We start from the raw sequence: 17,386 nt of genomic DNA, 5'->3' as shown, positions 1-17,386 counted from the left end.
TTTCTGAAACAATATGGCGGCGTTTACAGAGGTCGCCACTTGTCCCCACAAGTGTTTATCTTTCAATAATTGTTTGTTGGCTGGTTATGCAGCGGTGAACGATAAATAAAAAATATACGGACAGAAACGAGTGAAGACAAACAAAGGGATACCGACTGGAATGTGGAACAGTGACGCTGCTGGCAAATAATGATAAAATTTCATATGAAACATTTTTTATATAACTTTATAACAATAACAATAATTGTTGCAAATACCAAAAATTATCGTTCCAATTTCGTTTCAATTCAACAGGGATCAAACAACAGGGGGGAAAAAATTCGCAATTTTCACGAGAATAAAATTTTCCTATTAATGGACATCCCTTTCGAAAATTGGCCAAATGAAAAATTAATCACCACCCCTATTAATCCGCCTGGTAACCGAAACCCCCTGGTACTCGATACCAGCTGGACCGCGTCGTTGTCTTGAAGCAGAGCAGAGAGGGGGAGGGGGTTGTCCAACTAAGGAATAATACAAGCTAGGCAGAGAGGAGACTCTCCTCCTCCTCCTCCTCCTCCCCATCCGCGCACACCCGTCGTCCGCAGATAAATCTTCCCGCCCTCTAATTGGCCTTCCCTCCATTTCCTCGTCCCCACACCCTTCCGCCACTTTCCCTCTCTCTCCCTCTCTCTCTTTCACGGCCTATCTCGCTCACCCCCTTCGTTTTCCCTTCCCTCTCGCCGTTCCCTTTCGCCTCTCATCTTGGCTTTCTCTCCCAGCCTTTCCAGGCTGGGCACGACTCCAGGAAACGTTCTCTCACCCCCTCCTTCCCCCTCCTCGAAGATCTGGCGTCGCGTCCAACGAAATTATTAGAATTATTAGACGTTATATTGGCCGCAGAGTGGCTTCGTTACACTCGATTGTGAATATAAGTTATCGATGAGGAGACGTGGCGAATCAGTTTCGGATCCAGATGGGATTAAATGATCGAATTTTTTGGGATGAAGGTGTTGAATTGGGTTGAAATTATTGGGGGAATACTTGCACCTGTTTACTTTTTGGATTCGGATAAAGAAGGAATAAAAGGTAGTTTTTTTTTTTTTTTTTTTTTTTTTTTTTTTAATAAGGAACGATTGGATTTTCGTTCGTTTTCGTCCAATTAGGTGGAAAATAACGGTGCCCCGTTCGGTGGAATATCAGATAAACGAGGATGACGCAAGGATTCACCATTGTAATTGCCGAGGTTGCCTCGTTCCCAGGCCGTTTTGGGGAGAGAGGCGTTTCAGAATTTTCTTAACTTGTTTCGGATCCGTGGCAGGGAGGGGAAAATAGAGCAAGCCGCGGCTGCCTTACCTGGCAACGAAACTTGACCTCGAGCTGTCGGTGTACGATTTCGGTAGGACCATTCGCGCTGTTCTCATTGCTCTGGAAACCTTGAATTTCGGCAATATCTCCGTATTTTCGAATGACGCGACTGAAAAAAAGAGAGAGAGAGAGAGAGAGAGAAGGAAAAATTTAACAAAATAATTCCATGATTCGTATACAGTTTAAAGGCACGATCCACATTCATACAACATAGTTTCCTTTAGTTTATATCCTTTGTTAAGTATATTCTTTATTTTAATCGAATCGTTTCACAACCTGTAACAAAATAACATTAGAACGTTTCAACACATATTATATTCCAAAGCTTTTCTACCTCTCCTGTTTCTCAACAATATATCTCTTCACCAACGGGAAAAACGAGTTTCCAACTTCGTTTAGAAATTAACAAGAAAAGAAAGCTACAAAATTTCAAAGCTTCGTTTCCATCACCAAGCGAATCTTCCCGTTTCAAACCGAGCGTTGCTTCCAACTGTTCCAACCGTTTATGTCCACTTGAAACGGTTTGTTGACAAACCTGACACCGCGCGCCGCACACAGCGGAGCTATAATATTCCAAATGTGAAGATAAGCATTCGGGACTGAAATATCTTCGAAATTATTAACCGTTCCTTTCTTCTTTCCAAATGAAACGATGAACATTCGACGGATCGATTCGAACGTCCACAAACTATTTTTGTATTCGCAATTTTCGACGAAAGGCCAAGGAGGATGGGGGCCTAAGACTGTGACAATTGGTGATGACCGGGGCCCGAGGATGTTTGCGGAAACGTCGCCTCCCTTTTATCTCCACTTGGAGACGAAAAGAATAATAAGGAAGGAAAAAAGGAACACGGCGTCTCATTGTCCCCGGCCGAGCTGCTCTCTGTTTTCCTCCACAGTTGCGTGGAACCAATGAAGGCCCCGTCGTAAATCTAGAGCAACCCGGTAGGTGGTTCGTTTTTTCCTCCTTTTCGAAAATTGGAATAATTTTTCCCCGAAAAAACCTTGAGCCTCCCCTGAACGACGATTCAATGGACGCTGGTGGAAAAGATTTCAACGTTACAGTTTCACGTGCTCTCGCGAGAGGAAAGATGAAAAAGATGGCCGAAAGGGTTTCGTTCCTCCCTCCCGTCTCAGTTATTACACCGTCGTCAGATCGACCACCCTCCCTCGATCGACCCTTCCCCTCTCTCGTTCGGCCAAACTCGATGGAGGCGCGACCGCAAAAGCGATTGCGAATTAACGCGCCGCTCCTTCTTCCGAGTTTATTACTCGCCCGCCCCTGCTCTCGCACCCCTGGGGCCGACTACAATTATCGCGCCTTTTGTTTCGCAATCCGCGGATCCCCTTCCCCCGTGAAATTCCGCTTATTTTTCAACCCGCTCCCCTGTGTCGAGTTTCGAGTTCATCCTCCGTGAATCATCATCCGTCGCGCGAACGGGCTCGTACAGAGGGTTTATTTGACGATTTATTTTATTTTCTGACAGAAAGAGACGAGAGATCATCTAAATATGGTTGTTCACGTGTAATTACATGACGGAAAAAAAGGAAAGAATATTTTTGAAGCCAACATCCTTCGCCATTCTAAACAGAGTTAACGTGTAATAACATGTTGGAAAAAAAGAAAAGAAAATTTTGAAGTTCATCTTCCTAAATAGACTCAGATTTTCGTTATCGTATATCGTAGGAAAAAAGAAATTCGTAAAAAAGGGGAAAAAAAAATTTTTTTGAAGTAAACAGTGCATCTTTTTCCATCCTAAATAGGCTCAGAGTTTCGTATATTCTCCGATAATTCTCTTTTTTCATTCGCACGGATGGATATCGTAGAAAAAAAGAAATTTGTAAAAAAGGGAAAAAAAAAATTTTTTTTGAAGTAAACAGTTCATCTTCCCGATTGCATCTTTTTCCATCCTAAACAGACTCAGAGTTAACGTGTAATAACACGAGGAAGAAAAGAAAAGAAAATTTTGAAGTAAACAGTTCATCATAGACTCAAAGTTTCGTATATTCTATCGTAGGAAAAAAGAAATTTGTAAAAAAGGGAAAAAAAAAATTTTTGAAGTAAACAGTTCATCTTCCCGATTGCATCCTTTTCCATCCTAAATAGACTCAGAGTTAACGTGTAATAACACGAGGAAGAAAAGAAAAGAAAATTTTGAAGTAAACAGTTCATCATAGACTCAAAGTTTCGTATATTCTATCGTAGGAAAAAAGAAATTTGTAAAAAAGGGGAAAAAAAAATTTTTGAAGTAAACAGTTCATCTTCCCGATTGCATCTTTTTCCATCCTAAACAGACTCAGAGTTAATAACAGTGTAATAACAACGAGGAAGAAGAGAAAAGAAAATTTTGAAGTTAAACAGTTCATCTTCCCGATTGCATCCTTTTCCATCCTAAATAGACTCCGATAATTCTGTATCTTTCTTTCGCACGGACGGATATTCGTATCGCAGGAAAAAAAGAAACTCGGGTAAAAAAGGAGAGGCGAAAATTGCAACGCCCGAGGGTAGGGCAGTTTGCCAAAAATCGAAACCAGAAGAAATTTTTCTGGCGGAGGGATGAGAACGCGGCGCGAATACGACGCGTCTCCGGCGAAGAAAGAGGAATAGGGAGGAAAGAGAACGATATCGAGCTGGTCCGTCGATAGCGGAGGGGGAGGGGAAAGTGTATCGGCAATCGTGCGACGCATCGTGGCGTTCGAGAGCGAAAAAAAAAAAGAAAGACCCTTGGCGTAACACGAAGGAAGAAGGAAGAAAGAAAGAAATATACGATTCTGGAATATGAAGGAAGAAAGAAGTAGTTCATAATGAGAAGGAAGTAAATAAAGAGAGAGAGAGAGAGAACGATCGTACAGCTATAGAGACAAGAATACGCAAGGAAGAATAAAAAAGAAAGAAAGCGGTAGATGCTGGTTCGAAGTGAGGAAAATAAGGGGTAGCTCGGCGCCATCGCCCCATGCTTGGCTTGCAAACTGACTTCCGTCCTCCGCGCGACTATTCAGACGCCGGTTGGCGTTTTTATACCAGCTCGAACGAGAGAGGGAAAAAAGAAAACGAGAAGAAAGGAAAAGAAAGAGAAAAAAAAGGAAAGGAAAGAGGAATCGGTGGAAAAGAAGAAAGAAAAAATACCACCTATACATATATATATATTAGACTGGCTAGCAGCACGTATCCTAGAGGCAAAAGTGTTGGCTATCCCTTCTGGTTCACTTCTAGCACCACCGTGCTAGCAGTTCCACGTCTCGTTGTACCAAAGACCAGTCTATAATATATCTCCCGCCTTATCTGCCGCTCGCTGTTTACTGCCCGATAGACTCCGCAGATAGCCGGGGCCCTGCATCACCGCCGCCTCGCGAGAGAGAGCCGAGTCACTTACTTTTATATATGTTGTTACTTACGTCAGGGAGCACGCGGTAGGGAATTCGTGAGACAAGTTGGAAAATGCTGATGGCCGGATCGAGATACAGCGACGCCGAAACGACGGAGGGCGGCTCCCTCCTCCTCCTCCTTCGTGGAAGGAACGAATATTTCCTTGCCCGGTCTTGGGAAAATGATTTAGAGGAGGCGTTGGTCGAGACGTATCAAGCCAAGGATTCTTTACGGGACGGGATTCCTCTTGGGAATCTCGGCCCTATACGAATGCGGGATGACAATCGAGTTTTTCAAAAAATTTTACACTTCCAATGCAAAAGGAAACAAATGTAAAAATATTTCTCTTACGTGTTAGATAGACAGCTTCGTCAATGGCGAAATTCGTTCCACGGATAATACGATTTATCCATGGAACCACGAGTTTTCCACGAGCGATATTAAAATCGCCAAACTTCGCCCATTCCTGCGAGAATCCTCACGTATCGATACAATCGGGTTCCCCTCTCCTATTCGGCTCGCAAATAAAGAAAATGAGAAGGCGGAGGAGGCAACTATCCCCCAGGAATAATCGAAAGAGGGAGAGAGAGAGAGAGATGTCAAAGATACACAGAGAAGTGTAGAAGTCGGCGGTCCTCGTACCGGAACTTCCTTCCTTCCTTCCGCCGACTGATCGACGAGCCAAGTTTTCTCGTCTCTCGGATTTGGGTCGGGATCCCCGCCTCTTTCTCTCTCTCTCTCTCTCTTCTTTTTCCTTTTCTTTTCCGATTTTTCGACTCGCCGGTAATTTCCAGGCAAGTTTTTCCTCCCCGCGTATCGTTCGGGCTGCCTCATGAAAGTCTGATGACGAGAGCAGAGAAGTTGAGAAGAGGCGATAGGAAGGTGATTGGACGACGACAGAAGTGGAGGAGGGGGATCTCTCCTCTAAGAGAAATTGTATTTTTCAACGATAACATTCTTCTTGAAAATATGTATACGTATATTATACATTGCTTGCAAAAGTTGAGTGTGAAAATTTTGTAAAAACTTGGCCGTTGAAAATTTTGTAAAAACTTGGCCGTTGAAAAGAACAATGGAAGATTGTACAAATAAATTTCGTTTCGTTTCGTGGAATACGTAAAAAAGTGTTGTTTACTTGTGGCAAGAGGGGACGTCCTTCGCTAGGATCGCTTATCTTTATTGGCAAACCCGACACCTGGCGCGCAGTAAAAAAAAAAGCTATATTCAAAAATTATTTTCTAAATATTCAACTTAAATTATTTCGATATATACGTACAATCATTGTATTAAGTTTATAAAATGAAACTATCGTATGAGAATAATTACTCTCCAAGAGTAATTATTCAAATTCTGAAAATTCAAAGCGTATAATAAATTATCTTGATTGAAGAAGAAACAAGAAGGATCCTCTCCTTCTACTTTCTTGCGCTAACTCTATAAAGGTTAGGCTCGCCTAATGTAATTTGGGATCGCGCCTTTATCGTACAAATGAACGGTTAGTTTGCATCGGGTTTTAGAGACGTTTTAGACGGTGGCGCGTTTCTTGCCACGGGACGATTCGTCTTTCGTCGTGAAATCGAGAGGTGGTGTTTCCGTTTAAGCCGCTCGATCAATCTTCCTCCTCTGTGACCGTATACGGTTGACACAAGTGTTGTTTCGTTGAATCGTTGCAAATTATATTTGCGGATTATTTGTTGCGTGAAAAAGTGGTGGAATAATTCGAGGCGATGCTCGGTTTCGGGACTCGAGTTCGGCAGTTAAATCGAAATAAATTATTATTCGTGTATACAATTTTTTTTTTTTTTTTTTTGTTCGATTCGTTCCTTTAAATTTTTCATCTCGACGAGGATCGAGCAATTGCAGAAAGAAATCGAAGGTAATTTACTTCTTCGAGACAAGATCTCGCAAGAATTCACTCTGAATATATATATATTTTTTGTCTCGTGGAATAAAAAGTATGGCCATCATCCTGCTGCATTAACTTCGGCAGAATGGCTTTAAATTGCAGGCTTTGTTTCGGGCGGGATACGTTTTCTTTCGCGTGACCGACTTACGGAATTTTCTTTTGTTGCAGCGTAAAAAGATGTATTCTTCTTCTTCTTCTTCTTCTTTTTCTTCTTTCAGCCCTCCCCCCCCACCCCTCCTGCACCTTCTGTTTTCTTTGTTTCTTCCCCGAATGCAATGATAATAATTCCTCGAATAATAAATTATCCCGGGGACGTTTTAATTCGCGAAAATAAGAAAAGAAAAAGAGACGAACCGGGAAACGCTTTAATTTTCGACGAACTCAATTTATTGTTATTAAATGTTATAACCTACTCGAAACCGTTATTTCCACGTTGTGCGTAAAAACCGATTATTCGAAGGGACGAGCAATGATACTCGCGTGATCAATTAAAAGAATCCACCGAATAATTCGAATGAAGGGATCCGCCATCGAGCCTGTTAAAACGTCACCAACCTAGCTCAAATCTCACTTTATTTTAAAACTTCTCGAGAACGCAACCACGTCTTTCTCGCTCGAAGAAATATCATTTCCTTGTCGATGCGACAAAGTCGGCGGCAGGCCATCTTGCTTCACGCGCCAGAAGACAGAAGGAGACGGTGAAACAGGAGAGGGGAATCGTCGTTCCGTCCCCTCGTCGCAATAGCTGCTCCTATGGAACAGCTGTTGTCCTATGGTGAATCGAGCATTTTGCGCCGAGGGAATAGGTCGGAGCAAGTTTTTCCTGTCCACGGCCCTCCACCCCTCCCTCTCTTCCCCCCCCCTCTCACGGCCATTTTTAACCGCGGATCTTTTACTCTGACGCTTTCGACGTCCGTAACTTTTGCACCTCGTCCCGTTGTTTCAATTTCTTCTTGTGGCCAAAGTGTGAGCAAAGTGTGTTTCGTGGTGCTCGACCGACATGGAAATTGACGAGGGAGGAGGGTATCGCACGTAAGGTTTTTTTTTTTTTTATTTAATTTTTTCAATGCAATGCAATTTATATCATGTTTCGTGCTGTTTTGAACAAATGCATAAACACGCGTATTCGTCCTCGATGCGGTTTTTTCCTACTCAACTTAATTGAAGAAAAACTGGAAAATTATAAAAGTTATAGAATATACTCCTCGTTGGAGCGTAAGGAAAATAAAGATGGAAGATCGCTAAACTTGTTCCGTGCGATCAGTATACGATGTAAATAAATTGTTATATAAGCTAGAGACAAGAAAATTCGCAAGATATCGGAATAATAAAATTGTATCTACACGATTACGATTCGTTTCCCACGAAATAAAATCATAAATAAAATCGTGTATAACACGCGCCCGATATATTAATATATTCCCATCTTCCACCCATTTTATCCACCATTTTTTCTCGTCGATATCCGCTGAAAGGGCGCACGAAAATCCAATAACTCGTCCATCAATTTTCGAATACCGGTTGAAAAAAACGGAATCAAAACAGGCGATCGTAAGTACTTTCTATCCTCTTGTGTCGCCCTCTTCTCAACTAGGAACATTTTTTCCCCCAACCGACGGTGTCGCCGCCTATCTCGGTGCGAACTGGGTCAAAGTAATATTCCCCGCGCCACCAAGGGACGAGTATCCATCGAGGGGATACGCTCCATACGTAGCGCGACGTAGTCGTTAATAACGAGCCGCTGTTACGGCTGAAAAATGGATTGCGAATACCTGAGATATGATAATAAAGGTGAAATATCGAGAGGACCGTGGAAAGTGGCCGTAGCGTCGGGTTGCGATCCTTCATCGCGCAAAGCCCCTCGATAAGACCGCTATTGGAATCTCGATAGGGGTAGCCGAAGGGGTGGGGTGGAGATCGCGGATTTGAACCGTCTCGAGGGGGAAAGGGATGGCCGGGAGGGGATAGGAGAAGAGGCGTATAGTCCACGTCTAGAAAGGTGTTTGCGCGCGAGAGACCTCTCGTCTCGTCTCGCGAGTATCCTAGTTATCCTAGGGGATAAAATGTGGATGGATGAGCCATAGATTTATACCACCGATCCCTGTAATATCGTATCTACGCGGCGCAGCGAAGGGTGAGGAGCGGGCGGAGGGGGCTTGTCAACGGTACGGGATGATGCATCGCGATCAAATGCTGATAACGCATGTCGAAGATCCATTAAAGAACCACCAACCGTGTTTTTGTCGCACGAAGTTGTTAATCTTAATTTTCTCTCCTTCGATTTACACACTTTTCGGAAAAAATTTAGGCCCTTAAAATTTAGGATTAGATGACACGACAATCTTTCGTCGAAGCATCGAGACACACAATTTGTTTCGTTACTTATTCATTTAGAAACGTATAGATAATTGTTCTCGAAGAAAGATCTAGGAATCCACCAGCAGAGACGACGACGCATTATCGATTATTGAACGCACGATGTGGCACAATGTCCGCCACTCCGACATTGCGTACGTTTTAAAAAGCGGCCGCTGTTTTCGCTCGGCCTGTTCGTAAATCGTTCGCCGCTTATCAATCATTTCCGAAGCGCGGTCTCGACAGGTCTCATCAATCCGTTGTATCGTCGAGCAATACGTTGGGTGGGGGAAATATTGGGCAAGCGTTTTACGACGATTCGTCGGAGGAAAAAGATCGTGTGTGCATATGTAACGCGACCATAACGCGCTGCTCGAGCATCGCTGCTCGAAACGGTATCGAAGTAAACGAGCGTTGTTCTCCTTTTGCCTGGCTGGTGGCGGTAGTATCGAGGAAAAGAGTCGGGAAGTCATTGAAAAAGAGAGGTTTTGTCAGAATACGGGATATACCGGCGAGGATTGGGTCGAAATTGGGATGAGGGGCGACCGGGGGGGAGGGAGGAGGGATGGAAGTGGTAGTGGTGGTGGTGGTGGGGATGGAAGCAGATATATATCCACGGCAATGCGTTACGGGTTCAGCTAAATCCGCCATGATGAATGTGTTGGCGGGAATAAATCCGCAATGCACACCCCCACTGCCTTCATCCTCCGCCTCCCCCCCCTCCTACTTTTACCCTGCCGATTCCCTCCCCTCCCCCTTAACATCGCTCGTCCTCATACACTTTCGAAATACATCTCTTTCTCCCTCCCTCCCTCCCTTCCTTCCTTCCTTCCTTCCTTCCTTCCTTCCTCCTTTCTTCCCGCTATTTGCTCTCTTTTTGTTACCGTTTCTCCCCCACCTCCGCCCTCCCCTGTCTTTCTTGGCTTCTCTTTTGCCATTGCGCGCCTCTCCGTCCATTTCTTTTGGCTTCTTCTTCTTCTTCTTCTTCTTATATCGAGCGTCTTTATATCGAGCCCCGGCCAGATATTGTCCGGTTTTTTCTCGCGTAACACACTCGCGACGCGTATATATATATATATATATATTTTTACGATACTCGATCTCTAGAGTCTGGGAATAAAATTATTTGGCTCGATTAGCGGGCGATTTGTCCGATTAATACGAGATACCGGCGGGGGGGGGGGGTGAGGGAGGGTTCCTTCCAAAAGATGTACGGCCACGAGAAAAGAAATGGTAGATAAAAGTTGGTTGGTTGAAATTCTTCTATATTATTACAGTTATTTCGAAACGTTCGAGAGAAGTTTTATCCGTTCTTCCTTTACGAGTTCTTTTTGAGTTAAATAAATTAAACACTGTCCGTACATCTTTCGAAAAAGTTCGAGCCATTCTACTTAAAAGGTAAAAAGAGGATGTATGTAAACTTCGGATACGGTAACGATATATCTTGTTGAATGAAAAAGCATCAGATATTTCGACTGAAGAGGACAGGTAGGACGATTTCCATATTTGACCGTAAAAAAAAAAAAAAAAAAAAAAAAAATATCGAGATACTTTTTTCTCCTTCTCCGCACGCGATGTATCGTGAATTGGTGGAAAAATAGTTTTATCGATTTGTTTACATCGCGTATTTAAAATGCAATCTCCCATCCGGTTATCAATCTCTCCTCCGGCATCTTTTCGCGTTTATTCCACTCTCTCCCCTCTCGCCCGTGCGAATACGAATACCACTCTATTCTTCCGCGTCCATGATGAAGCTGTGCGGCGCTGCGCGCGCACGCACGTGACCACGCACACACATAGGCGTAAAACGCGGCTGATCACGTTTTCTGCCTCTTCCTTTCTCTCCCTCTCTCTCTCTCTCTCTCTCTCTTTGCTCTCGAACACGCTCGACCTCTCTTTTATTTATGCACGTCTGCACCGGGCAGGTGGACGTTTATTAGGATTTATGGAATGGATCATTTCACGCTTGGCAAGCATTTTTTATCGCTGCCTCTTCTTAAATGAGATGCAACGATCACCGTGGCGATGACGAGGAAGGAGAGATCGCGCGATACGGAAATCGGTCCAACCGTCCCAGATGATAATTTATCCCGTGATTTTCGAGTTTTATCTTCTTGTCGGAAGTTTTTCACCAGAGAAACAAAAATCTAAGGGTTTAATATTCTTTTGAACGCTCGCGAACGCTCGAACAAATAATATTTTCACTCGTGAATTGCGATCTCGAAATCAAATTATCGACTCGACTCGAGGGGGCGAGAGAGAGAGAGAGAGAGAGAGAAGGCAAAGAAAAGGAGGGCGAGGAAAAATAGGTCGAGGTACAAAGGAATCGCCGAAATTCCTCCGCCACGTTTGAAGAGAGAGAGAGAGAGAGGGAGAAAAGAAAAAAAGGAAATCGCGATATTATATTAAGAAATTATGAATCGGTTGCGCGCAAGAAACACGAATCATAAATCTCGGGGCAAGGCAAAACTCTATGAGCCACGAGGAAGATATAATTGACACGACAGGCATAAATTCCATTCACCCATTATTAATGACGTATTTCTCCATTCATTTTCATTCTTCGGTTATAACCACAACTGGTTACTAACTGTTTATCATCTTAGCCATCCGTCCGCGGCGAACGAAAATTTATGTCTTCATCGATAGCCTACTCGTTACAACGGCCGGGAGCAAGTATTCCATCGTCTGCTTTCCGCTCTGGCTCGATCAATTATTTCATTCCTCTCGTTATTCACTCTTCTCTCGCTTTACTCCGCCTTTCTTTTTTTTTTTTTCGCCAAGAACAAGAAAAGCGAGGTTAGGTCGAAACTTTATCCAATTAATTCATCGAATCTTACCTTCGAATCCTTCCCCGGAAAGTGAAGATTCCCTCGTGGACGAGGGGATAAAGTTGGACAGATAAGCGGCTGATATCAAGATCATTAGTCCTCCTCTCGATTCTTTGTCGGATAAAGGTATAGGCTGTTATTTACGGCCGCCCGGTTCGAACGTTCGGTTTCGTAGGCCGAATTCGAGAGGGCGATACGAATATTCCAACGGCCGGTTCAGTGGCCAGATAGGCCCCCCCCCCCTCCCTCCGTCCGTCCGTCCGTCCTACGTACTCGGTGTGTGGGACACGGCGGATAATCCTTGCGGATTATTGCGGTATCACGTGGGTCCATACGTGCTCGCCGGCAGAGGATGCCCTAGGACGCCGTATTTGTATGCCGTGGAATACACCTACCTACGTGTTTGTATCGTGGCCCGGGCTCTCCATGGAAACCCTTGCCAGGGGCCGGGCCTGCTGCGATACCCTAATTCCTAAATCTGTCGCCATAAGTCCTCGTTACAATAAATAACCCGACCGGTGTGTGTCTGGGCTTGCGCCTCCTATTCCTCCAACGCCTCCTACAGGCCTTCTTCCACGGCTCTACCTTTCCGTGGCTAAGCGTTACCCTCCCCTCTCCTACGCTCGCCCATACGCCCCTCGTATACGTCTTTTCTATAAAGAGGCGCGTCGTGGGACACCTCTTCTTTCTTGCGCGCGCGAAAGGATTGATTAATAAGAGATTCGAAATTTTATTTTTTGATCCGTATAATTCAAATAAATTTTAATTTTCACGGAGAGTCGAATTTCCTCGAAACTGAATCACAGTTTCTCCTCGAAAAATTCTCCTCGGCCAGGTCACCGCCGATGACTTCCTTTCCTCTCCTCCGGTCGGTGGCAGTCAACGTCCGACCTCTCGCGCGACGATTAATTCGTGAGAATACCGGCAGGATAATCGATCGATAATTGCGGGGGAAGGGGCCAGATCGTGTCGACGGTCGGGGAAATTACGTCGTGACGTCGGCCTTCGAGGGTTCGTCGCATCGTGTCCTGGCCGCATCCTCGCTGAAAAGACGCGGCGCTTAGGCGCGAGCTGCATGCGGAATGAGCGGAGGGGATAAATAACCGGGGGGCAATAAGCTCGCGTGAAATTATGAATCCTGTCATCCCTCGTTCCTCCTTCCTCCACGTTATCCCTCTCGAGAGCCAACCCTCTCGATTATTGTCCTCCCTTTCCCGGGGAGGAGGACGGGGGGATTGGGGGGGGGGAGGAGGAAGAAGGATACGGCGGGTTCAACGAGTTAGAAAGAACCGCGTGAATCATATCGATGGAATTTTTTTTCGTAATTTCTCCCGTGAAAGAAACAAATCGCACCACGTTCCATTGTTATTGTTGTTATTTCTGTACAGAAACGTTAACACGCTTCCTTCTTCAAGAAAAATAAGATTTCAACCATTTACATTTGCATTTACGTTTAAGAAGGTTATCGATCAAGAGCATGAAGAGAATGTTATATTATACGTATATTTATCAATGTAAATAATATGCACCGAAATATAAATATAGAATACAGTTTGGAATCGCAGAATTTAAAATTTAAGAAGAATGGAAACAGAAAAGTATATGGTAACATAGGAGCCGATGTTATTACCGCCGATAATATAGAACTGAAGTTGAAGTTCGGTCAAATAAAAATACTTGAAATTGACTTTGGAGAAGTAAAAGTAGAGGGAAACACTGAAAACAATTAATTCATTTAATTAATTAATGAAAACTCATATAAGTATATCGTAACTAAATCTTATATTAAAATATACAAAAGAAAAAAACCTTTGGGCGTGTCAACGTGAAATTTTCCAAGCTTCTCTCCTCCAACGACTCTCGCTCATCCGACAATTAATATAGCATAAGTACGAGGCATTTTTCCAACTTTTTAAATTCTTGTCATCACGGATATCCATCTCTCTTTCTCTGGAAGAAAAAAAAAAAAAAAATTCCAATTATTCAGAGAGTGGCAAGTTTTATTCGAGACGCGGGCTTCGAACGGAATCGGAATCCCAACGGGCACAACTCGTGCGCCGATCGCGCGGCATCGCGTGGAATTCGAAATCGATGGTGAGGGCAGCCGGGGCTTGGTAAGTTCGGGGTCACAAGCGCGACTCACAATCCCGAGGCGATGGTGGCGCGCTGATTTATACGAGCGGGCGGGATCAACAACCGGGAGAGCTGTTTAGCCGGTGCGTCTCATATTTATTTATCGGTGGCTGGAAGGAATCGGCTCGAGCCGATTCTTCAACCAGCGCGTGCACCGGCGAAAACCTCTCCTCTCTTTTCGTCCTTCCTTTCCACCATGGAGGAGGAGGAGGAGGAGGAGGAGGAGGAGGAGGGGAGGGAGAGTGGAAAGCGCGGAGGAAGTCGGAACGGAGGGCGGAAGTGACGCCGGCGCCTCGACGGAGCCGAGGCAGGGCGCCGCCGGTGCGCTTCGATGCCTTCCTATCGCCTCCCTTCCCTCCGCCGGCAGTGTGTCTTCGTTATGTCATCTTCGTGAGTCGTTTAATGCGGTATTAACATATGGATGAATTTGTTTTGCACGGGTAAACGTGCGCTTGTTTCCTCTTCTTGCCGAGCGAAAATTATTTTTTCCCCCCCTCTTCGGGAATATCTCGGATCGAATAATACGTTTGGATTCGTTTTTTTGGCATTCGATTGTTTCAAATTGGCCAAGTAAACTGGATTATTATTATTAGGTATGTACAGTAAGTATTTCGCTATGCTGTCACGAAACGTATCGTATTACTATTCTCAGCAAGGTATGGCTTCGTAATATTTTTTTCACATTCGGATGAGCAATTATTTCGATACTTTCCTACTACCCCTCCCCCCACCCCGGATAGCATCGATTTACCGCATTCCGCGTGTTTTATGGACAAAATAACGTTTTTATGCCCGATGGTAAAATACGGGATGCAAATTAACGCGTTACAGCGTGGCTTTTAATTGTAGAGAATTTACACGTCCTATAAAATGGGGATCGGGAAGGAAAGGGAAGAGATATTGTGGGATAATTATGGGAGAGACGCGATAATTTACGAATCGTCAACGTGTTTTTACATTTCGAGAAATTTTTTCGTGGATAAATATTACAAGAGCAACGTAGAATATCGTATAAACTTTCCTTAACGAAAATTATAAAAAAAATCCCTAGAATCGAATCACGAAAATAGATATTCTAATGATCGTTAAAGTTTTAAGAAAAGAAACTGCTTAACCTGTCACATATCATAATCAACGTATTCAAAGGAAGCACCTGTTTCCCAAAATCAAAAGAAAAAAAAAAAGCGAGACGGAAAAGGAAATCTAATCTAATAATCTATCTATAATTTAATGGCGTCACGCCTTTTTTTCGATCGAATGTCATGGAAATAGATATATTCTAATGACCGTTAAAGTTTTAAGAAAAGAAACTAACTGCTTGACTAACTCTTAACAAAAAAGAATAAACCGAACCTAACCTAAATCACCATACCTGTCACATATCATAACCAACAAATTCAAAGTATGGAAAAAACACAGCACCTGTTTCCCAATTACGTAAAATCAAAAGAAAAGAAAAGAAGGGAAAGGAAATCTAATCTAATAATCTAATATAATTTAATAATGTCACGTCTTTTTTTTCACTTACCCAGATTCACTATCCGATCGTTCCATATGTTTTCGATAATCTGGTCGGGCGAAAACCACTTCACACACCATCAGGTATTCCTGATCGTGATTTCCTGATCGGCCATGCACGCCGAGGAATCGAGCGTGTGCCAGGCCTACGTTAATCACGTTTCGACTTTTCAGTATGTACGACGCGTCTCCGCATCCTCTATGTTCCTCGCGTATTGACGATCGACGCGCGCTCTGTCGATTTAAAGTGGTTCCGCTTGAGCGTGTAATTGTGCCTCGTGCGCGCTTTCGAATTTATCGCCAATGTGTGCGCGCGTGTGTGTGATGCGTAAATTATTAACGGCGTACTATTAATTAATCCCGCGTAGGATTTCGCCGCGGCTTCCGCAGCTTCCTGCCCGATCAAAATATTGCCTTAATTGATGAGGACATGGAAAAATATATACGCGTGTATATATTTTATACGCGTAGGTGTGCATGGCAGGATGCGAAGCAGCGTAGATACAGAACGAATCGAGCAAATGCTACATTTAACGAGTGAGAAGCGGCCGGGTAAATAAATATATAAAGGACGGACGTTGCTTCCGTCTGATATTTCATCAAGATCGTTCTTTGTGTTCAACAAATCTGTTCAATCCTCCCGCCGGTTATTCTTTTAATCTGGACCGTTTAATTTTTATAATCCGTCTCTAAGAAAAGCTGCAACTCTGCATTTTGCATCGCACTGTATTTTTATTCCTCGTCGAGCAATTTCAATATTAACACCGCATCGAAGAAACTGTTCTTTCTCGAACCGATTAATAACGAAGGTCAGACTCGTCCTTTCCAAAAATTTTAAACAGCTCTCAAACGCCCACCACCACCACCACCACCACCGGTTTTAATTCAATAAACATCAAAAGCAGGATTCCTGAATCGAAAGCGTAATTGCACTGAAATATAATCATAAGAAATGATTGCCAGGGTATGATGTATAATTAACCGCGAGGCCGGCCGTGAATGAACGGTGGCAATGCATGCGTGCCAGCAGGTATAAAGCTCGCGCTCGTCTCTTAGGGCGGATTCAATTAATCAAAGCCGCGTCGGGCCCGGCCGCTGCTGATTACTCTTGCGATGCACTTAGTCGCGTACATGCGATTACACGCTGTGAGATAGACAGATGAGGCTACGTGCTCGTAGTTAATCTTCCGAGCGTCAAACGGTACAAACGACACGTAGTGGAAGGTGAGCCGAGGTATGCACGCTGGCCAAGAAGCGCTCGTGTGTGCACGTGTGTACGTACGCACAGAGAGAGAGAGAGAGAGAGAGAGAGAGAGAGAAGAGACACAGGCGGACATCTTGGCCGAGCAAGCGCGAGTCGCAAGTGGTCTCGCGTACGCTGCGGTGCTGCCACGACGAGGCACTCTTCTCGTGATATAGAGCTCTAATATGCGAATGAATTAACCAAATGGAGCCGTATAACCGCCACCTCTATCCTCCCGATACGCCTCTGCGCGAATTGAACCCGAAGATCGATTCCTTGCGATGCGGAAGACGATTTTTCGATTTGTCGTTGCGACACGGCTCTGCTGCTTCGCGTTCACGTGGATGAATTTAGTGCGCACGCGTAATTAACTCGTGCGCGGATACCACCTCGTGCTCCCGAGCTTCGTGTTTCTTTCGTCGTTTATTTGTGGCTTTCGATCTTGAAAGGAGCTGGAGAAGGCTTTTGCTCGAGATTGATTTCCTCGATAAGGAAAGGATCGGTTTTGCATATGTTGTCGCGTACAGACGATATAAACAATTTCGAGTATAAATATAATTGCTTCAAAAATCCGCGGTTCAAAACAATTCTCTTTCTAATATTCGTATATAAATTAGCGTATGATTTTGAACGAAAACAGAAATAGAAATAATCGATCGCAACGACGAATTATGAAACGCATCTAT

General features: G+C 44.1%; 1 long non-coding RNA gene across 3 annotated transcripts in view; it reads right to left on the bottom strand.

Annotated features, from left to right (window-relative positions):
- Window positions 1-13,293: 13,293 nt before the first annotated feature.
- Window positions 13,294-17,386, bottom strand: part of LOC147656219 (uncharacterized) — a 53,664-nt gene continuing 49,571 nt past the window's right edge. For 2 of the 3 annotated variants that reach the window (XR_015294804.1, XR_015294801.1), the window contains 2 exons: window positions 13,616-13,756; window positions 13,294-13,522 (listed from right to left, as the gene is read on the bottom strand). This is a non-coding gene — a long non-coding RNA (uncharacterized LOC147656219). Of the gene's footprint in view, window positions 13,523-13,615; window positions 13,757-15,467; window positions 15,736-17,386 lie in introns of those variants that run through there. The other variant, XR_015294803.1, reaches the window with a different exon arrangement.

The sequence above is a fragment of the Apis florea genome, unplaced genomic scaffold, assembly GCF_048593485.1.
Source record: "Apis florea isolate Af1SG1 unplaced genomic scaffold, ASM4859348v1 contig_37_pilon, whole genome shotgun sequence".
NCBI lineage: Eukaryota > Metazoa > Arthropoda > Insecta > Hymenoptera > Apidae > Apis > Apis florea.
This window is presented reverse-complemented; position numbering and strand designations above follow the sequence as displayed.